Source organism: Trichechus manatus, unplaced genomic scaffold (genome assembly GCF_000243295.1).
Source record: "Trichechus manatus latirostris isolate Lorelei unplaced genomic scaffold, TriManLat1.0 scaffold00050, whole genome shotgun sequence".
Lineage (NCBI taxonomy): Eukaryota > Metazoa > Chordata > Mammalia > Sirenia > Trichechidae > Trichechus > Trichechus manatus.
Genome location: NW_004443986.1, coordinates 13,003,983 through 13,026,988, shown reverse-complemented (window position 1 = coordinate 13,026,988; position 23,006 = coordinate 13,003,983). Strand labels below are relative to the sequence as shown.

At 42.0% G+C, this 23,006-nt stretch overlaps 1 protein-coding gene across 5 annotated transcripts in view; it reads right to left on the bottom strand.

The window, feature by feature from the left end:
• The window catches only part of SNX10 (sorting nexin 10), a 112,837-nt gene that overhangs the window by 51,854 nt on the left and 37,977 nt on the right, over positions 1 to 23,006 (bottom strand). Inside the window, exon 1 of one of the 5 annotated variants that reach the window (XM_023732348.1) lies at positions 9,527 to 9,877. The exons of the other annotated variants lie outside the window; for them this stretch is intronic. The gene's annotated coding sequence lies outside the window, so the exon portion shown is untranslated. Of the gene's footprint in view, positions 1 to 9,526; positions 9,878 to 23,006 lie in introns of those variants that run through there. 5 annotated transcript variants of the gene reach the window in all.

Genomic DNA, 23,006 nt, shown 5'->3' with positions numbered 1-23,006 from the left:
ATGCCCAAATAGGCTGGGCATGTGAGCTACTTTGTTATTGGCATCTTTGAAGCTCTCACATCCCATCACTAGGTGGTTAGAGCCCAGGAATCCGTTTACTTTTCTTGTGTGGATTTGGCTCAGGTGTCCAGGTCATCGGTCACTGAGTGTGTGGTTCAGGTTCTCACCTACAGTCCTAGACAGGCAGGGCTATGTAGAAGTGATTGGAGCAGGCACAGGCATCTGGCTGCAGTAGGGGATTATGTGCTGAGCAAGGTAGGGGGCTGACAGCTGTCCCTGAGTGCCTAGGTAGAAAGCATGTCCCTGTCCCCTAGAGCACATAGGTTGGTGGGTTTTGCAGCTGGACTTTGGGCAACCAATGCTGTTGGCTTTAAGGACTGGGAGGCGACACTTATTCTCAGACCCCTATCACGGGTGGCTAGGTGGAATGGGTGAAGCCGCCAGTCCTCAGGCCACTGATGTGAATGGGTGAAGACCCTACTTAATGGGCAGGGTGGTATCAAATGTCATGAATCTCCCCCTTAGCTGTCGTAGCTGAAAATAGGCTTCAGGTATATACCCTGTTGTACTATGCTAATGAGGGCCTATGCTGTTGAAATGGGCCCACAGAGGTCTAGGCAGGGGTAAAAGGCATTCAAAGTCCATGGACCCCTTATGCCTGCGCCTAGGCAAAGGGGCAGTATCTGCCTTGATTTCCCTGCTTAGGGGGCATGGTGATTTTTTAAAGCTGTGAGTCTGGTTTGTTCAGTTAGCCCTGAGCTCCCAGCTTAGGGCAGCTGGTGATTTCCTTGTTTGTTTGTTCCCTCCCCAAAGCCAGGAGACTGGCTGGGGCGCAAAGGGTCCCACTTCCAGCAACCACTGAACACTGCCAGACTGGCACCGGAGCAGAGCGAGGAGGGGGCAGGTGAGGTGAAGAAAGGCACTTCTCCATTATGGAAGTCCCAGAGGGGAAAGAGTTATTTTGATTCTGAATGGTAGGTTAGACACTTGCACTTAACTTTCACAGATCCAGTGCCATTTCCCCCAGCTCTGAAGGCTTGTGCAGACTCTCCACCACTCAGTTTCTCCAGAAGTGGTAAAACTCATCCCGAGCGGTACTGCTTGCCTCAGCCCACGTGCACCAAACGATCCAGCCTGCAGGTTGCCAGCTAGGTCAGGTCTGGCACTTCTTCGCTGCTGCTGAATTGTCTCTCCCTCCCCCTGCTGCTCAGTCCAATTCCTCAACTTTGTCTTTGATGTTCAGGGCTCCTAGATTGTCATACATAATCGATTCACTTTTTTTTGGGGGTCTTTGTTGTAAGAAGGACCCCAGGAAGCCTCTTTGTTTTCTTTATGTTGAGGTGTAATCCATACTGAAGGCTGTAGTCGTTGCTCTGCATCAGTCAGTGCTTCAAGTCCTCTTCACTTTCAGCAAGCGACGTTGTGTCATCTGCATATCGCAGGTTGTTAATGAGTCTTCCTCCAATCCTGATGCCACATTTTACTTCATATAGTCCAGCTTCTCGGATTATCTGCTCAGCATTCAGATTCAATAAGTATGGTGAAAGGATACAACCCTGATGCACACACCTTTCCTGATTTTAAACTACACAGTATCCTCTTGTTCTATTCGAACGACTGTCTCTTGATCTATGTACAGTTTCCTCGTGAGCACAATTAAGTGTTCTGGAATTCCCATTCTTCCCAATGTTACTCATAATTTTGTTATGATCCACACATCGAATGTCTTCGCATGGTCAGTAAAACACAGCTAAACCTCTTTCTGGTATTCTCTGCTTTCAGTCAAGACCCATCTGACATCAGCAATGATATCCTTTGTTCCATGTCCTCTTCTGAGTCCAGCTTGAATTTCTGGCAGTTCCCTGTCCATGTACTGCTGCAATCGCTTTTGAATTATCTTCAGCAAAATTTTACTTGCGCGTGGTATTAATGATATTGTTCGATAATTTCCACATTCTGTTGGATCATCTTTCTTTGGAATGGGCACAAATATGGATCTCTTCCAGTCAGTTGGCCAGGTAGCTGTCTTCCAAATTTCTTGGCATAGATAAGTGAGCACCTCCAGCGCTGCATCCGTTTGTTGAAACATCTCAATTGGTATTCTGTCAATTCCTAGAGTCTTGTTCTTCCCCAATGACTTCAATGCAGCTTGGCCTTCTCCCGTCAATACCATAAGTTCTTGATCATATGCTACCTCCTGAAATGGTTGAACGTTGACCATTCTTTTTCGTACAGTGACTCCATGTATTCCTTCCATCTTCTTCTTCTGCATCATTCAATATTTTGCCCATAGAATCCCTCAATATTGCAACTTGAAACTTGAATTTTTTTCTTCAATTCTTTCAGCTTGAGAAATGCCAAGTGTGTTCTTCCTTTTTGGTTTTCTAACTCCAGGCCTTTGCATGTGTGATTATAATACCTTACTTTGTCTTCTTGAGCTGCCCTTTGAAATCTTCTGTTCAGCTCTTTTACTTTATCATTTTTCTTCCTTTCACTTTAGCTACTCTACGCTTAAGAGCAACTTTAAGAGTCTCTTCTGACATCCATTTTGGTCTTTTCTTTCTTTCCTGTCTTTCTAATGGCCTTTTACTTTCTCATGTATAATGTCCTTGATGTCATCCCACAACTCATCTGGTCTTCGGGCGTTAGTGTTCAGTGCATCAAATCTATTCTTGAGATGGTCTCTAAATTCAGGTAGAATACACTCAAGGTCATAGTCTGGCTCTTGTGGACTTGTTCTGATTTTCTTCAGCTTCAACTTGAACTTGCATATGAGCAATGGATGGTCTGTTCCACAGTCAGTCCCTGGCCTTGTTCCAACTGACAATATTGAGCTTTTCCATAGTCTCTTTCCACACATGTATTTGATTTGATTCTTGTGTTTTCCATCAGGTGAAGTCCATGTATATAGTTGCCTTTTATGTTGTTGAGAAAAGCTTTTGCAATGAAGAAGTCGTTGATCTTGCAAAATTCTATCATGCAATCTCCAGTGTCATTTCTATCACCAGGGCCTTATTTTCCAACTACTGTTCCTTCTACTTTGTTTCCAACTTTTGTATTCCAATCACCAGTAATTATCAATGCATCTTTACTGCATGTTTGATCAATTTCAGACTGTAGAAGTTGGTAAAAATCTCCAATTTCCTCAATTTTGGCATTAGTGGCTGGTGAATAAATTTGAATAATAGTATTAACTGGTCTTCTGTGTAGGCATATGGATATTATTCTATCACTGACAGCGTTGTACTTCAGGATAGATTTTGAAATGTTCTTTTTAATGATGAAGGCAACACCATTCCTCTTCGTCATTCCTAGCATAGTAGACCAGGTGATTGTCTGATTCAAAATGGCCAATACCAGTCCATTTCAGCTCACTAATGCCTAGAATATGGATCATTATGCGTTTTGTTTCATTTCTGATGACTTCCAATTTTCCAAGATTCATATGTCATACATTTCAACTTCCAATTATTAATGGATGTTTGCAGCTGTTTCTTCTCATTTTGAGTCATGCCACATCGGCAAATGAAGGTCCCAAAAGCTTTATTCCATCCACATCATTAAGGCTGACTCTACTCTGAGGAGACAGCTTTTCCCAGTCGTATTTTGAGTGCCTTCCAACCTGAGGGGCTCATCTTCCAGCACTATATCAGACAATGTTTCACTGCTATTCATAAGGTTTTCACTGGCCAGTTTTTTCAAAAGCAGACAGCCAGGTCCTTCTTCCTAGTCTGTCTTAGTCTAGAAGCTCTACTGAATCCTGTCCACCATGGATGACCCTGCTAGTATTTGAAATACCAATGGCATAGCTTCCAGCATCACAGCAACATGCAAACTGACAGATGCATGGTGACTTAACAATGTGAAAATGTCAAGACTACCAAAAACAATCTACAGATATAATGCAATCCCAACCCAAATCCCAACAACATTCTTTAACGAAATGGAAAAACTAATCTCCAACTTTACATGGAAAAGAAGAAGGCCTCGAATAGCTAAAGCAGTGATGAAGAAGAACAAAGTAGGTAGGAGGCCTCTCACTTCCCAATCTCAAAACTTACTATACAAAATTTACTATACAGCCACAGTAATCAAAATAGCCTGGCTCTAGTACAATGACAGACACACAGACCAATGGAATAGACTTGAGAATCCAGAAGCAAATCCACGCATCTATTGGCAGCTGATCTTTGACAATTGGATCAAAGTCCATTAAATGGGGAAGAAACAATCTCTTTAACAAATGATGCTGGCAAAACTGCATATCTATATACAGAAAAATGAATCAGGATCCATGCCTTACACCATGCACAAAAAGAAACTCAAAATGACTCAAATACCTAAATGTTAAAGCTAAAACCGTAAAGTTCCTGGAAGAAAACTTAAGGTCAAAACTAGGGAGCCTAATACTCGGCATAAATAGAACATCAAACAAAACAAAATATGCACGAATGACAAAAGATAAATTAGATAACTGGGACCTCCTAAAAATTAAATACCTGCGGTCACCAAAAGAGTACATAAAAAGAGTACCTATAAAAATCTTTGGCAACGACATATCTAATAAGAGTCTAACCTCTAAAACATATAGAAAACTTCAACAACTCAACAACAAAAAGACAAAGAATTCAATCAAAAAATAGACAAAGGACATGAACAGACAATTCACCAAAGAGGACATTCAGGTGGTCAACAAAATACATGAAAAGATGCCTGCGATCAGTAGCCATTAGAGAGATGCAAATCAAAATTACAATGAGACACCATCTTCCCCCTGCAAAAATGGCAATGATCATAAAAACAGAAAATAACAAATGCTGGCGAGACTGTGGGGAGACTGGAACCCTTTTACATTGCCAGTGTAAATGTAAAATGGTACACTCGCTATGGAAAACAGCATGACACTTCCTCAAAAAGCTAGAAATAGAAATATCTTATGATCCAGCAATCCTATTCCTAGGTATATACCCTAGAGAAACAAGAGCAGTGACGTGAATAGACATATGCACACCTATGTTCACTGCAGCATTACTCACAACAGCAAGAAGCTGGGAACAATCTAAGTGCCCATCAACAGATGAATGGGTAAACAAATTGTGGTGCATACATATAATGGAATACTACGCAACTATAAAGAATAATGAGGAGTTTGCAAAACATAACATGGATGAATCTGGAGGACATTATGCCGAACCAAATAAATCAATCACAAAAGGACAAATATTTTTATTATTATTTTTTTATCGTACTTTAGATGAAGGTTTACAGAACAAATAGTTTCTCATTAAAGAGTTAGTATACATATTGTTTTATGACAATGGTTAACAACCCCACAACATGTCAATACTGTCCCTCCCTATCATCAGCTTTCCTGTCCTCTCCTGCCTTCTAGGCCTTGTCCCTGGACTGTTGTGCCTCATTAGTCTTCTTTTGTTTTATGGGCTAAAAGGACAAATATTCTATGGCACCACTTTTATAAAAAGTCAAGAACAGGTATATACACAGAAAGCAATGTTCTTTGATGGTTACCTCAGATGGGAAGTGGAGGGACGGGGTATCACTTTCTAGATAGTTAACACTTGTTATTTTTGGTGATGGGAAAGGCAATACCTAACATGGGTGAAGACTGCACAACTTGTCAAAGGTAAATGAAGATACTAAGAAGTACGTAAGAATAAGGGACAATTTCAGAAAATATTATATCAGACAATTTTGCAACAACAGTAATAACAACTAATAAAATATATGTGCGGTTACATAGTAGACATGTACATATATATGGGTATAAGAAGGTACATGTGAGTATATGAGCATGCATGTACAGATCTACAGGCATATATATATACATGTTTATGTGTGCTGCAAATATATTCATACATATGATAGAGCACATAGGGGGCACAACTAAGGAAATTTCCTAGACATATCCAAATACCTCAAGGGACTGAGTTACTGGGTTTGAAAGCTTAGGACCATAGTCTTGGGGGACATCCAGGTCAACTGGCATAACATAGCTTATAAAGATAATGTTCTACATCCTAGGTTGGTGAGTAGCATCAGAGTCTTAAAAGCTTGCAAGCAGTCATCTAAGATACAACCATGGGTCTCTTCCCATCTGGAGCAAAGCAGAGTGAAGGAAACCAAGGACTCAAGTAAAAAATTAGTCCGCAGGACTAACGGCCCATGAGAACCGCAGCCTCTTCTAGCCTGAGACCAGAACTAGATGGTGCCCAGCCACCACTACTGACCGTTCTGACCAGAGAAACAATAGAAGCTCCTGCTTAGAATGGGAGAAAAATGTAGAACAAAACTCAAATTTCTAAAAAAGGCCAGACTTACTGGACTGATAGAGACTAGAGGAATCCTCAAGACTACTGCCCTAAAATACTCTTTGAACTTGAAACTGAAGCCACTCACGCTGGTCACCTTTCATCAAAATAATAGATTGACTTACAAAATAAAAAAAATCACCTGTGAATAATGTGCTCCCTTACATTAATCAACCATATGAGACCAAATGGTCCACATTTACCCTAAAACACGATGAGAAGCTAAGGAGAGGCAGGGAAGCTAGATTAACGGAAATAGAACAAAAAGAATGGAAATAACAATAATGTTGACATTGTGAAAAATGTAACCAATGTCATGGAACAAGTTGTATAAAAATTATTAAACAGAAACCTAATTTGCTAAGTAAAATTTCACTTAAAACACAATTTCAAAAAAAGAAAAATGCACAGGAACCCCTGCGCACTTAGCTATAAGAAATATCTATACATAACTGTAAACACTGCAGCAAAAATCAACTGGGCAAACAGAATATGATATGGTGCAAAAATATGCATAGACGCAGCTATTTACATACAAAGAAAGGCCTCGTAATCTACTTTCAAAAATCAGCCAATGAAAACAGTATGGGCCAACAGATGAGTGGATAAATAGAATATGCTACATACATACGATGGAATACTACTCAGCCAGTAAGAGAAATGAAGTCTTGATACCTGCTAAAATACGCAAGGAGCTTGAAGACATTATGCTGAGTGAAATAAGTCAGTAACAAAAGGACAAATATTGTATGACCTCATTTATATAAAAAGACAAGAACAGGCAAACGTATAGACACCAAAGTTGCTTAGTGGTTTACCAGGGGTAGGTGGGAGGGAGAAGGGGAAAGTTAATTGCTTACGGAGTACTGCCTTTCAATTTACAGGTGAGGGAAAATTGCACTGATTAAGGATAGAGTTGCTCAGCTGATTACTGTAATTGCTGTCAATAAGTTGTATACTTGTAAGAAGTTGAATTGGCAAAAGTTGTGTGACAAATAGATTTACAACAATGACAAAAAAAAAAAAAGCAGCTACTAAGGCTGCTTATGTACAACCAAACACCTCATGGGATTTGGTTCCTTGAGTTGGAGGTTTAGGGTCATGGTTTCATGGGACATCCCAGTTAACTGGCCTAATAACAGGTTTAGCGCTTCTGTTCCACCTCCTAGTTCATTGTGTAGTGCCTCAGTTCTTAAAAGCTTGCAAGCAGCCATCCAAGGCACACCATTTGGTTTCTATTCACCTGGACCCAGAGGAAGAAGGAAAGTCAGGAATAGGAGGAAGATATGGAATGTGTGGCTAACTACCTCCATGAACAACTGCCTCCTCTGCCATGAGACCAGAAAAACTAGATGGTGCCTGGCTACCACTACCACTTCTAACCACTTCTAGGCATTTTGATCAAAGATTCTATAGCAGAATCCTGATCAAAGTGGGGGGCGGGATGCAGAACAGAATTTCAAATGCGCATGGAATCCAGAATTTCTGGAGCCATGGAAGGTGGATGAACCCCAGAAACTATTACCCTGAGAAACTCTTTAAACCGTAAACCAAAAATATCCCCTGAAGTCTTCTTAAAACCAAACAATAGTTCAGCTTAACTAGTAATGAGTGTCTGCCTTGAGCATTATGCTAATCTATATGGGATCAACAACAACAACTTAAAAGATTAGATAGGAAACTTAGGGGGCAGTGAATTTATGTTAATGGGGAAGGAACAACTCAGAAAAGGAGGGTGAGAATAGCTGCTTAACTTCATGAATGTAATCAATGTCACTGAATTGTACATGCAGAAACTGCTGGATTGGTGTATGTTCTGCTGTGTATATTCTCAACAACAAAAAATTAAATAAAACTTGCAAAAGCTGGAAGCTGTGTAAGGCAGAAAACCCTGTCAGAAAAGGAAAACTCAAATATTTTCCACTAACAGAGAGCAACAGAAAAGTGATAAGACTGCACCCTGTCAAAGGCGGAAAACTCGCAAGACCCAAAACACAGTCCCATCAAGTTCCAGTTCTCACAGGTTTCACTGTAAATTATTTTTTAAAACCCTATGGACCACAATGGTCCAAGCTGCCAGGGACCAGGCAGCGTTTCGTTCCACTGTGCATGGGGCGGCCATGAGTCAGAAGCCAACACGACAGTAGCTAACAACCACCACCAGCTATTTATGACTGACTGCCATCAGAAATGTAGGAGATGTGATCTAATAATACCTGTGTCTTAAAATTCTGGTATAATTCAGATGGATCAGAATCGCTTCCAAGAGAGCCCCACTCCGAACGGGACTTCACACCAATGGCTCTAGAAGAGTCTTCTGAGGACACTTGTCCCGTTTGAAGACCATCATTAAATCTCCCTTTAGGGTTCCGTTTCTAAGCTTATTCCCAGGTACTTAGTACCTTTTGCTAATTAGAATGAGAAAAGGCTTAAATAAGTGTCTTTTTAAAAATTTACAAGAAAAATGAACAGAAAACAAAAATAGTGATAAAAACAGCTACTGTTTACGAGTGTTTCAGCTAGTAGTTGAGTACTTAACTGTTTTCACCACCCAACTCAATTTTGCATTACATTAATACCTTGAGTTAAAAAATACCATCAAGGAAGCCTGTCTCCTATAAATGAGGATCCCAATGATCACATCTATAGTTCTTTCTGTGCACACAAACACAAATTCATTATTTACTTTTCATCAACCCAGTTAATACATTTTGTTTGAATCTCTTTTCTGATTCATTTTTGTTGACTCAACTCCATATGACATTTCTGTTTTGATTATTTTTACTGCTATTTTAACGTGCTTTCTATTCCCTTCCCCAGATATCTTTTTTCTTAATATATACTCAGGAGGATCACATGCAGTTCTCCGGTTATGCACCTGACGCTCAAGGACGAAATTGAAAGCAAATGAAATAAAGGAAATGATATATACTACAAAATTAGTAAATCACAGCACTTCTTCACAAGTCCATGTCACAAGGCAAGCCAACGGCTTCAGAACAATATATTTTAAATTAGCTACACAGCATCATCTCATACCAGACTCATTTAAAATATACAAAAATTGAACCAGTAGAAGCGTTAAGTCCTTTACGAGAAAGGACTAGCCTTTGAAAACACACCCACAGACAAGCCATTTTCGTTTCACAAAACAAAAAAAGAAAACACGTTTTTAAAAAGAAAATTGCATTTGCTACCTGTCTGAAATTCAGGTTCTTAAGGGCTCAAGATTGGTTATCAGTCTGAGGCCAGGCTTGATGTCACGATGTTCTTTATTTTTATGCCACGATTGAGCAATGAATTTTGAGGCGAGACAGGGTGGAGACAAGCAGATTAGGAGGGGTTTGTTACATCAGTGTTGGGAAAAAAGGAAGGAAACAAACTTAGCTGCACTGGTTTGGCAGAGCCCCAAATTCAACTAAGACCTAAACTATTTAACCCTTTTTTTAATACACGGTCTTTACAGGTATATAATTCATCTGAATGTTCTTTTCGGAGAGTCCCAGATATTGAAGGTTCTCCCATGATGGCCATGAAGAGCCCAGTTAAGCAACCTCTTAACCAAAAAAAGTACTTCAGGTGAGTGAATCAATAGCCTCCGGGAGGAAAGACTTCGGTTTATTAGTTCTACAAGATAAGGCATCAGCTAAGTGGTTTTATAATTAGCCCTTCAGGGAGGACTGAGAGAAATATCAGTATCCCTAACGTCTAAAACACAGATACTCCTTCCTGCCCTTCTACAAACACAATTACATACACACACACACGCACACACACAACTAGCCTGTTCTTTCGCCAGTTAACTTCTACAATGTGCATCATGTATTTTTTACTGTACAAATATATATAACACATCATTTGCCATTTCAACATTTTTCATGTATACAATTCAGTGAAATAATTACATCAATCATGTTGTGCAACCATCACCAATGTCCTTTGCCAAATTTTCCATCCCCATAAACGAAAACTCAATGCTTGAAACAATAATTTCTCCCATCCCTCCTACCTCAGAAGCCCTGATGAGGCAGTGGTTAAAGTGCTCAGCTACTAACTGAAACGTTGATGGTTCAAACCTACCAGCCGCTCTGCAGGAGAAAGATGTGTCAGTCTGCTTCCGCAAAGATTTACAGCCTTGGAAACCCTACGGGGCAGTTCTACTCTGCCCTACAGGTTCTCTGTGAGTCAGAATTGACTCAACAGCACTGGGTTTGGTTTGGGATTGGGTACCCCCTCCCTCCTGCCTCTCATAACTACTATTAAACTCTGATCTCTACACATGTGCCTATCCTAGGTACTTTATATAAGTTAAATCACAGATTATTTGTCCTTTTGTGATTGACTTACTTCACTCAGCATAATGTTTTCAAGGTTCATCATCTTGTGGCATGTATCAGGACTTCATTTCTCTTCATGGCAGAGTAATATTTGCATCATGTATATATTTTAATGTAAATACTCTGTCCTTTCCTGAGAGCTGCAGCATGGTTTATGGAAGAAGAAAATGGGGTTTTGTTCCCAAGTCTGCTACTACCCAGGAGTATCTGTTAAAAAATCCCACTGCTGTCAAGAGGATTCTGACTCATAGTGACCCTACAGGACAGAAGAGAGCTGCCCCATAGGGTTTCCAAGGCTGAATCTTTATGGAAGCAGACTGTCACATCTTTCTCCCATGCAGCGGCTGGGATTTGAACCGCTAACCATTCGGTTAGCAGGGCTCCTTCCCAGGAGCACATCCTCTCCAAATTTCTGCCTCCTCAGCTATAAAATGACAAGGAAATGGGTTGTTAATCTAAAACCATGATCTGAAAGGCCATGCGTCAATTCTAGCGAGAAAGTTTTAAGAATTATGTGTGGCCTACCCTTTGAAAGAAGTATATTGAGAGCCAGACCCCCACACAACTACTGACATCTTAAATTTCCTCAGAATATAATGTTGGGCAACTTCACAGTGTCCTAAATCTCTAGTTACTCCACCTGGAAATGAAAATCAAGTCAACAGTTACCAAAACTTCTGTCATTTGCTGCAAAAGCCAAGTTTCTCTCCCCCTCCTAAACACGAGACTTGGAAGCAGCACCATGACAGTAACCAAACCTGGATGCCACGGTCACCTGTAAGAGGAGTGTGATTCATTCTGAGAAAGTCCTCATGGGAAAGACCAGGCTGTGTACAAGCCCCACCAGAAGCCAGCTGTGAGCACTGGCAGAGTAACGAGAACCTCCACTGTGAGACGAAGGCACAGCAAAAAACAAAGTCCTCTCAGGTGTCTCCCAACCCAACGCCCAGAACCAGCCTCTCACTCAACCAGCACCAACTGTGTGCCCAGGCCACGTCACCATCACCATGCAGGTAACCAAACGCCACCATTTAAAGTCACAACCTGTCACAGACATTACCATGTACCCATAAGGTGCCATCCCATAAGCATCTGTTTCTTGTTTATCTGCCTCCATAAGAGAAGGGCAGCCACAATGTCAGCTTCATCACTAGTTCTTAACTGGTTGCTTGGCACAGTGCCTGCCACTATGTAGGTACTTAATAAATATTTGATGAATGAATGAATGAATTCTATCCTAGTCCCAGAGGAGGACTGGTGGTTCAGTGGCAGAATTCTCACCCTCCATGTGGGATACCTGGCTTCAATTCCCAGCCAATGCACCTCATGTGTGGCCACCACTCATCTGTTAATGGATGCTTGTGTGTTGCTATGATGCTAAACAGGTTTCAGCAGAGCTTCCAGACTAAGAGGGACTAGGAAGAAAGGCCAGGCGATCTATTTCCAAATAGCAGTCAACGAAAACCCTATGGATCACAACAGTCTGATCCACAACTGACCATGGGGATGGCACAGACCAGGCAGTATTTCATTTTGTTGTGCATGGGGTCACTATGGGTTGGGGGTCAACTCAAAGGCAGCTAACAACAACATCCTAGTAACAACAACCCTTTGAGACGGCAAGTATTAACGTCTGTTTCTCTGATGATGAAAGAGAACTTAATGGAGGCTGATGACTTGCCCAAGGACAAACAGGACAATGCCCTTTTCCTCATATGACCAGATGAAGGATGATGAATTCATTGGTTATCACCTACTTGTCCCTTTGCAAAATTTCACTTATCAGATAATGTGGAGAAGGGACTTTGAAAGACTGGCTGTCTTAGTTATCTAGTGTTGCTGTAACAGAAATACCACAAGTGGGTGGCTTTAACAAACAGAAATTCATTTTCTCACAGTTTAGGAGGACAGAAGTCTGAATTCAGGGTGCAGCCTCTAGGGGAAGGCTTTCTCTCTCTGTCAACTCTGGAGGAAGGTCCTTGTCTCTGAGCTTCTGCTCCCAAGCGATCTTTGTGTGACTTGGCATCTCTCTTCACCCATCTCTACTAGCTCACTTGCTTGTTTAATCTCTTTTATATCTCAAAAGAGACTGACTCAAGATACACCCTAATCCTGCCTCATTAACATAACAAACATAACCTAATAACCTAAACCTGCCTCATTAACAGAACAAATACAACCCATTCCCAAATGGGGTTATAACCACAGGCAGGGGTCAGGATTTACAACACATATTTTGGGGGGACACAATTCAATCCATAACACTGGCTCTATCCCCTAAAGTTTGAGGGGTTAAAAGACAGCAGGAGTAAGAGGAGGTGAGCAGAGGGAAAGGAAAGGCCAGAATCATAAAGCTCTTAGGGGGAAGGAAGGCCTAGCTGGGCTTCCCCTGTTTCAGAGACAGAGCCCTGAGAACTCAGAGTCACCAAGAGGAATCTGAGCGGCTGTGAGGGAAGAGGGACTCCCTGCAGAGGGAGAAAGCACAGGGACAGGTGGCTGGTCTAGAAAATCCAGATTCCCATTTCTGCTTAAAGTGTGTCCACCTTGTGAGTAGCTCTGTTCCTTCCGTGTGTCAGGATCATTGTCTCCAAGAACCCTGGAGATTCTGATGAGTCATCTGCACAAGAACCAGCTCTACATGCTGAGAGGCCACAAGCCCCCAACAGCCAAAAGGCCCAAAGGGAGTTGGCTTCTGAAGGACAACAGAGAAAAGCCTAGGCTGTGGTGACCGGCCAAAGCCACCGAGCTGAGGTTTCTGCTCCTCTCTCTGCAAGGACAGAGAAGCAGATAATTGCTTTGAAGAAACAGATAACTGAGCCCTGGAGCTCTAATAGTGATAAGGCACTAGGTGGTGACCGCAGAACCCAAACAGTAAGGCAGAAGCACCGAGGGGGAATGGAGAGGTGATCCTGGTTAGAGGTCAGACTGCTCAGGTTGGGAGGACAAAGGAGACAAGGCCAGTGGGGAGATGATTTCAGAGTCACTGCTCAGAAATGAAAGCCCTCTCCCCACTTAAAGAAACGTGATCAGCATCCTTACTGTGCTCATTGTACATCCTACTACCTGCTTAATCTTCTAGGACACTAGGAAGTGGACACTCCTTGGTCCAGCTTCCAAGGCCACCATCATCTGGCTCCATGTTCCTAGTAGCCTTTTGCTGCTTCTCCTGAGCGCTCCCACAACTCAAGTGAGGCCCCTCCTCTTCCTCTCCAGGTAAGTAGGCCTGTTGTCCTCGGAAACTCCACCACCTCCTTTCTGACTACTCGCCTTACCCATGTTAAGGCAAAATAACAACAGCAAACACCTACCTAGCCCTTACAGTGGCCAAGAACTACTCCAAGCACTTACACTCATTAACTCATTTACTCTGTACAACAGCCCTTTAGGAAGCATTTTTAGTATACCTGCTTTGTAGATAAGAAAACTGAGGCACAGAAAGGTTATGTGACTTTCTCAAGGCCCCACAGCTAGTAAGAGGCAGAGCCAACAATCAAATCTACAGTCAGCGCCAGAGTCCATGCTACCAACCAACAAGCTGTACTGCTTCTCACAGACAACTCAGATGGCCATCTCCTCCCTAAGCCTTCCGGACCCTCTCATGGACAGCTCCTTGCAAATCTTGATGCCACTTTCCACATTTGCTTGGCATTCTGATTGGCTAGGTTCTTGTCTTCTCTCCTCTCCTAGATTAGAAAGCCATCAGAGCAAGGTCTGATGGCTGTTCTATATCATCTTTGAATTAGTTTCCTATTGCTGCTGTAACAAATTGTCACAAACTTAGTGGCTTAAAACAACACATATTTATTATCTTACAGTTCTGTAGGTCAGAAGTCCAATACAGGTTTCACTGGGCTAAAATCAAGGTGTCAGCAGGGCTGTGTTCCTTCTGAAGGCTCTAGGGGAGAATCCCTGTCCCGGCCTTTTCCAGCTTCTAGAGGCCACCCGCATTCCTTTGCACGTGGCCCCTTCCACTCTCTTCAAAGCCAGCAACATATCATTTCTCTGATCCTTTTTCTGTAGCCACAGTTCCCTCTGACCACAATAGGAAAGGCCTCCACTTTTAAAGACTCCTGTGTTCATATCAGGAACACCCAGATAATTCCCATCTCTAGGTCCTTAATTTAATCACATCTGCAAAGTCCCTTTTGCCATGTAAAGTAACATATTTAGAGGTTTAGGGATTAGGATGCAGACATCTTTGGGGGCCATTATTCTGCCTACCACAGTCTTTATATATATATATATAACTTTGAACACAGCAGTGCCCTGACAAGTGTGGAGCTGAATTCCCATCAGACTTCAGCTCACCAGCCTCTGGATGCTCGATTATATGGTCCTTCCTCTGTCCTCTGATTGTGGTGTGCATTAGACCTGTGCCCCCAAACTGACCAAAAGCTCTTTGAAGGCCAGGTATCCCCACTTTTTGTTCTTCTAAATACTAACCTAGTGACTGTAATGGATTGAATCGTATTCCCCCAAAATATGTGTTGGAATCCTAACCCCCTATACCTGTGGATGTAATCCCATTTGGGAATAAGGTTTTCTTTGTTATGTTAATGAGGTCATAACAGTGTACGGTGTATCTTAGACCTAATCACTTTTGAGATTTAAAAACAGCCAATTAGGCACAGAGAGAAGCAAGCATGAAAGGGGGAAAGATAGATGCCACCTGGAGATCTCCAAGGAACGCAAGAGAAGCTAAGACAAAGATTTTCCTCCAGAGTGGAGACAGAGAGCCTTCCTCTATAACTGACACCCTGAATTCAGACTTCTAGCCTCCTAAACTGTGAGAAAATAAAAGCCACCCACTTGTGGTATTTGTGTTATAGCAGCACTAAGAAACTAAGATAGTGATGATACATAGTAGACACAAAGATGCTTGGAAGTCTGGGAATCAAACCCAATGCTAATGAATCCACAGCATTGGGTTCAGTCATTACCTCAGCTATGGTTTAATTTCTATTTTTTGTTTTTTATTTTATTTTTATTCATTTTGCAATATGTTTCAAAATAAAAAAATTTTTTAAAGAATAAAAACTGTCCCTCTCTCCCCTGCCCCCCAGCCATTTTTTGTACTCTTCCAGAAATATTTCACGCAGATATAAGTATATTAAGTATATACACATTTCTTATTGCCCTCCTCCTTTTCTGTAAATGGCAGCATCACCTACATACTTTTCTATGTCTCACCTTTTTCACTTAACAATGGAGATTATTCCACATCTACCCACAGAGTGTCTTCCTTCTCTTTTTATGGCTGCATACTCTTCTGCTGTGCAGGTGTACCATAATTCATTTCACCAGCCCCTACTGGTGGACATTTAGGTTATTTTTACTCTTTTGCTGTTACAAACAGTGCTCAGTGAATACCAGCGGGAGTATATCTGAAGGATACATTTCTGTAAGTGGGACGGCTGGGTCAAGCAAGATCAAGTGAATCAGTAACTCTGACAGATGTTGGCAAGGTGCCCTCTGCAGGGAAGCAATACATATTCACCCAGGTATGTTCTGTTTTCCCACATCATACCTAATATGGCTGGTTTACAGTATTTTTTACCTTTGCCAATCTCAACTAGGTAAAATACGGCATACTTCATTACAGTTTAATTGACATTCTTAAATAATGAGTGAAGTCAAGCATTTACCATGAGTTTAAGAGCCACTATAATTTCTTTTATATGAATCGTTTGTCCCTATCCTTTAACCGTTTTTCCATAGAATTCCTCGTTGTTGTTGCTTTTTTGTCTTATTGATCTGTAGGAGTTCTTTATGCATTAGAGAAATTAATCCTTAATCCATTACATACAGCGCAAATATATTTTTCTGATTTGTAATCTGTCTTTTATTTTGCTGACAGTGGTTTTTCTATGCTAATTTTTTTTTTTTTTTTAAAGGTAGTGAATTTTATCAATCTTTTCCTATGGCTGCTAGGTTTTATGTCATGCTAGGAAAGACCACTCCTACTCCGAAGTTATAAAATCATTCTCTTTTAGATTCTTCTAGAGACCAGTCATCTGTGAGCAGTGAAACGTTCCGTTCTATAGTCATGAATTACATCCCGGCCGTATAAGCTACTGTTTATGCAGATGAAATTTAACTGTTTTAAAGTTAACTTTTATTTTCTGCTACCTTGAAGTTTATAAAGCGCTGTCCCATGACAGTCAGTGAGGCAAGCAGGGCAGGACTTATCTGCCCTGTTTTACAGAAGATGACACCCAGAGAAGTTAAATTACAGCCCAGAGCTACACGTGTGGCCTGGTCCTGAATGCCAGAAGTTCTTTCCTCTACCTTGCGCTGCCTCTCAACAAAGGGTCAACATCCGCATGCAGCAAAATCTTAAAGGTCATCTCTGAAGTCATTCCTAAATAACGTTCTAAAAATGTGAATAATAATTTTTCTATCCAAAACAGTATTTATTCAAGTGGGTCACACTGTGACTCAATTAAACAGTGACTCATTCTCAAATGTCCGTTCCAATGTTCTCATCAATTGACAGTATTCTATGTTCCTATAGTGTGCCTGTATTACCCTGCAAAACTTTAATTAAAAAAGTAAGAGATGTAGATGTTTCCAGATCCCCAAGGATTCTAAGTATGAAGAGCAGCTGCTTATCAATTGTGGGAGGTAGAGAAGGTGAGGTCTATCCAAATCACCTGGGGCCCTTTTCAAATCACACAAACCCTGGCCTTCCCTGAGGACCACTCCCACAATACTTTCACCCCAGAAGCACATCCCACACCCCATCAGGTTTGCCAACGATGGAAAAATTTTGAAGACCACTATTCTAGAGGATACAGTCTGTATTTGTACAATCCGGATGAGTCACACAGTCCCATTCTCCAACCAACCTCATCTTAACGCTTTTGTAGGCTCACTCTTTCCAGTTGCACTAACCACCAGGTCAGTTCCTAAACTTCCCATCTCAGGGTCTGTCTCAGTTTCCTGTTGTTGTTAGGCGCTGTGGACTCGATTTCTTCTCATAGCGACCCCATGCGACAGAGCAGAACTGCCCCATAGGACTTCCTATGCTATAATCTTTACGAGAGCAAATAGTCAGGTCTTTTTCCCAGCGAACCACTGGGTGGGTTGAACTGCCAGCCTTTCGGTTAGCAGTCAAGCACTTAACCATTGCACCACCAGGGCTCCTCATCTCAGTGTCCTAGTGCTACTGTAACAGAAATACCACAAGTGGGTAGCTTTAAAGAACAGAAACGTATTTCCTCACAGTTTCAGAGGCTAAAAGTCCAAAGGCTGTGTTGATTCCTTGTCGGTAGCCCCGCATTCCTTGGTTCCTCAGAGATCCTCACATGGCCTCGGTCTTCTCCAGTGCGTGTATATCTCTGTGTTTAGTCTGCTTTTTCCATAACTCAGAAGGGATTAGATTTAGAGCCCACCCTACTCAGGTATGATCTAATTAACATAATAAAGAAAACCCTATTTCCAAATAAGATTACATCCTCAAGTATAGGGGTTAGGAGTCACGTATTTTGGGGGGCCACAATTTAATCCATGACAGGGCCTTCACGCTTCCTGCTCCCTCTGACATTCCCTCTCCCGACCTCCCCTATCCAGCCCACCAAGGAGGTGCCTTCCCATCCTCCACATCTTGGTTTAAATACAACCTCCTCAGAGAGGCCTTCCCTGACTACCCACTAAAGCAGACTATGGTCTATCCTTCTACTTAGAATTTATCATAGTCTGTATTATTTTCATCTATTAATCTATTTTCTTATTTATTATCTGTCCTCTCAAAGAAGTATGAGTTCCGTGAGGGCAGAGACCTTGTCCAAATCATTCATGCTCTGTCACTGCAGCACAGTACCTGACATATAGTAAGTGGCCACCAAATATTGAGTAAATTAAGTTTGACTGAATGAGTCCCAACTAAAAGCAACATCAGGGTCAAATATAAGCATAATTATATCATCATCAAGTTTCCAAGCAGCCCAACCACACAGGGTGGTGGATGGGCATATGACCAAGGCACCCTGCCTCTCCTGCCAGCTCACCTCCTCTCAGTCATGGTTATTCATTTACCTTTGGAGAAAAGAAAGCTTTTAGCCAGCAACAGCCAAGAGTAGAATGCCTTGAAGACCACACGTCTTCTATGTTTTTTATTTTTCCTCCTGACCTCTATCCTGACAGTTGAGGATGATATTGGGGAATAATGTTAAAATTAAGCCATTAGTAATAAAAAATAACAACTAAAAATAATTGTTTCATATGTACCAGGCACTATGTGAAGTTTGTAACATGCATTACCTCATTTAATCCTCTCCGACAACTCCACAAGCCAGGTGTTATTATTACCCTAATTTTGCTAATAAGGAAACTGCCCAAGGAAACCTAGCTAGTAAGTGATGGAGTCAGGCTCCAAACCCAGGTAGACAGATGCAGGAGAGCCTTACCACACTGTACCCTCTACATCTAACAAGGCATCCAAGCTATGTCCTTAGAAATCAACGCTTAAAGGATAGCAATGAGTGGAGAATACCAACCAATAAATTGAGTTATTAATGGCTCAAATGCTTTGGGGATTTGAGATGGGGAGGGGCAGAGTTCTGCCTGGATATGAAGCAGGAGATGACTTTCTCATCTTCAAAAAGAAGGTAATACTGAGAGAAGTGTATTATGTTCATATGACAGACCGGCCTGAGGTCATTAGCCATAAGGGCCCCAAGGATAACTGGAGGCCAATGGCTAAGCAATTCAGAATGTAATCACTGAGCACCTATGGGGTTTGGACCTGGTAAGGAATTTTTTTTTAATGGTTAAGTAATACTTCCCAAGTTTTAAGACCTTGCATTCCTGAAAAAGCCAAGACACAGTTACAAAAACAGTTCCTTCATAATGCAAAGCTCACTGTAAGTGCCAAAAGGAACAGCACTGATGATAGGGCTACTGGAAGTAAGAGAATAGAGAGGAGTGGCTTCACAGAGAAGGCAGGACTTCACTAGTCCTTGAAACATGAATTGGGACAAGCAGATAAAACAGAACCAAAAAAAAAAAAAAAAAGCCAAACCATTGCCGTAGCTCTTAACCACTACAGCCACCAGCGTTTCCAAAAACAGAACCAGCCTGGGGTAACTGAGAAGTTCCTATGAGTCTACTCCATGGCACACAACGTCTTTGGAGGGAGCCCTGGTGGTGTAACAGAGCGCTTAATCAGAAGGTTAGCTGTTCGAACCCACCCAAAGGCACCTTGGAAGAAAGGGCTGGTGATCTATTTCAAAAAAATCAGCCACTGAAAGCTCTATGGAGCATAGTTCTATTCTGACACACATGGGATCACCATGGAGTTGAAACCACCTCGATGGCAACCGGTCCGGTTTGGGTTGTTTTTGTTTTGTTTTCCTTCCTAATGTCTTTGAGAGAAGTGAGGGGCTCAAACCCCAAGGAGTAGAGGGCCTGGGTTGACGGACTACTGTGAAGTAAATCTGGGAAGACTGTGATGGGCATTCTCAGATGGGGAAGTCCCTGAATGATAAAAAGAAGAATTTGGAAGGCTGGGATATAGTAAGTGGAAGCCTGACACGATGTCAATGAGTCATCTGGGGATGCTGCGGAGGATGTATTGCACAAAGAGAAATTACAGGTCAAGAGCTTCATTAGAGTGCACAGACCCAGGGCATGGTGGAGAAAAGAAAGTCAAGAATGACTCAAAGGCTGGTGACTGGAAGAAGAGTGGTGTCACCAGCAGGAGGAAGTTGGAGAGGGGGGCCTGCTTTTAGAGGTAAGAGAATATGTTGGGAACATATTAGGATGATGGAAGACTTCCACCAGGAACAGTCTTAGGCATTTGGAGAATAGTTTGGGACTGGATCAGAAAAGGGTATAGGTATGCAGATTAAAGAAAAAATTCAACAGTAAAACACTCCTGTTTTAAACTGAGTGATAACATTTCTTTGAAAAAAGAAAGAAAAGCATTGCAACACCCTGGAAACAACAATCTTCCCACCAGGCTCGCTGCCTCTATTGCAAAGAATTGCGGGTGGGGAGGCAGTTTCAGTTACTTAACAAGAACAACCAGGAATGGTGATCTACTGGTCAAGTTTAAATTTGGCCAACATGAAAGCAGTCCAAATCTGAAGAACTGACAAGTCATCTGAGAGACAAGCAAGAAAGAGGACTTTACTTTTGAGTTAAGATTGTCACCTAAATGAGTAAGGATGGCACAGTGGATAGGAAAGGCATTATAGCTGTTAAAAGCTGCCTAGCTTTTAACAGCTATACTATGAATTGTTAATCTCGCCTTTGCTGAGGGAAATCATTTAATCTTTCTGGGCCTCAGTTTCCTCATCTGTAAAGTGGGGATAATTAATTACCTATCTCATGGAACTGCTGATCAAATGAGCAAGCATGAAGGCACATGCCTAGTGTCTTGTTCGTTATCTGTTCTAGACTCTTCCAAGGCTCCTGAGGTCTCTTCCTCATGAAAACAGAGCACTTATTCCTTTAAAAATAATATTTCCCTTTAAGTATCTGTTTTGTCAGGTGGGAGAGTGATATACACAAGAGCAGGATATTTTAAATCTGTATGTTCTGAAACTCAGCCCACTCAAGTGAAACCATTCACTCCAACAGTCTGATCATTTATTCATGGATGTTCAATGCCTGGTCTTGATCCAAGAAGGCAAAAATAAGACACACAAAAAGTCCTTTAAAAAGTGGGGTAAATGTCAAAATTATTATTCCTTAAACTATATTTACCAGAAGTATTGGCTTAACTCAAGGGCATTTGACATGTGTCTGTCTACACACTCAGTTTGGCAAAGTTCTCAAAACAGAGGTCTCAGTTTTTCAAGGTTTCCCAACCATCAAGGAAATGAGCTGATTAGAAAAAACCAGCATCTGGTCTGCTCCTGATAATAAATCACAGTAACTTATGTGCATTCAGGCGGGAGGCGACCAGTTTCTCCGGGTCTGATTACACATAAACAACCTGCCACCATCGAGTCGCCTCTTACAGGACAAGGAGCGGCTGGTGGATTCCAACTGATGACCTTTTGGTTAGCAGCAGATCTCTTACCCACTGAACCGCCAGGCTCCATATTAATGAGGTAGGAGAAGGTAATTATACTGAAAGAGATAACTTCCAAGGCTTGTGGATCCCTTATCTACAAAACCTTCGTTCTGCTCTGCACTTTGATCAGGTTGGGTTTGTAAGTTGAAGAGAAGAACTGAGGAGCATCTGTTGTGAAAGAGGGAAAAGAATCTGGAAAAGTGAGGGGGAGGGAATGAGGAGCTGGAATGACAAGTGGAGAGAGGGACCCAGGAGACAGTAGAAGGTCAGCAGCCCCACAACATGACTTCTCCACTTAACCCAGTAAAGTCTCCTGAACTAACAAAACACGTGGTGGGGGTGGATTTCCTCAGCAATGAGTGAAGGGGCTGAGTTTGCGTCCGGGCTGATGCCAAGGAAAAACAGAAACACCACTCAGGACGTGGGAGCCTGAGGAACAAATAAGCCGTCCCCCACTCCCAACCCGGGGAGTTAGCAGGAAACCAAGGCACAGCTTTGAATTTCCATGAACCACGGGCTCGTGGATTCTCAACAAGGATAATCAGTTCCCTAAGTAGCAGGAGGAGTCCCTGTGTGATGCAAACAGTTAAGGCGCTCACTGCTAACTGAAAGGCTGGTGGTTCGCATCCACCCAGAGGCACTTCAGAAAAAAGACCTGGTGATCTACTTCTGAAAAATCAGCCACTGAAAACACTATGGAGCACAGTTCTACTTTGACATACAAGGTGTCACCATGAGTCAGAATCAATTCAACAGCAACTCGTTTTTTGTTTTGTTTTGTTTTAAGAAAGAGGAGGCACCAGGTGATACCTGAGTTAAAATAAAATGTGTCTTTCTTCCCCAAAAGTAATTAGGCATAGTCTGATTTTAATATTTAACATCTAAACACCACAGGGATGCATTTAAAAGCAAAAAATTAGGGACATCTGCCCCATTTTGTTTCTGCTTCACAAGTCTTACACTGCACCCAAGTTCTTCCCGTGAAAGATGGTAAACTAAGACTTAACCAAACAAGTGGCAGCTGACAACTCTGGTGTGCCTCCCAAGACACACCCCCACTTCTCTGAAACTGGCCCCTAGAAGGTCAAGCTTATGCAGTGTGATCCCACCCTGACATTCTCCATCCACCCCATATCCCTGGCCCTGCTACCAGTCACAGCCATTATACAGATGATCCAATCCACATGCTGGACTGAGCAAATCAGGGGAGGGACATGTTCTAATTTCAGTTCTTTAAAAGATCACTCTGGGCTGCCCATGGGAAACTGGATGGGAGGGCAGCAAAGGGGAAGGAGAGCCACTAAAGCAGAAGCTAAT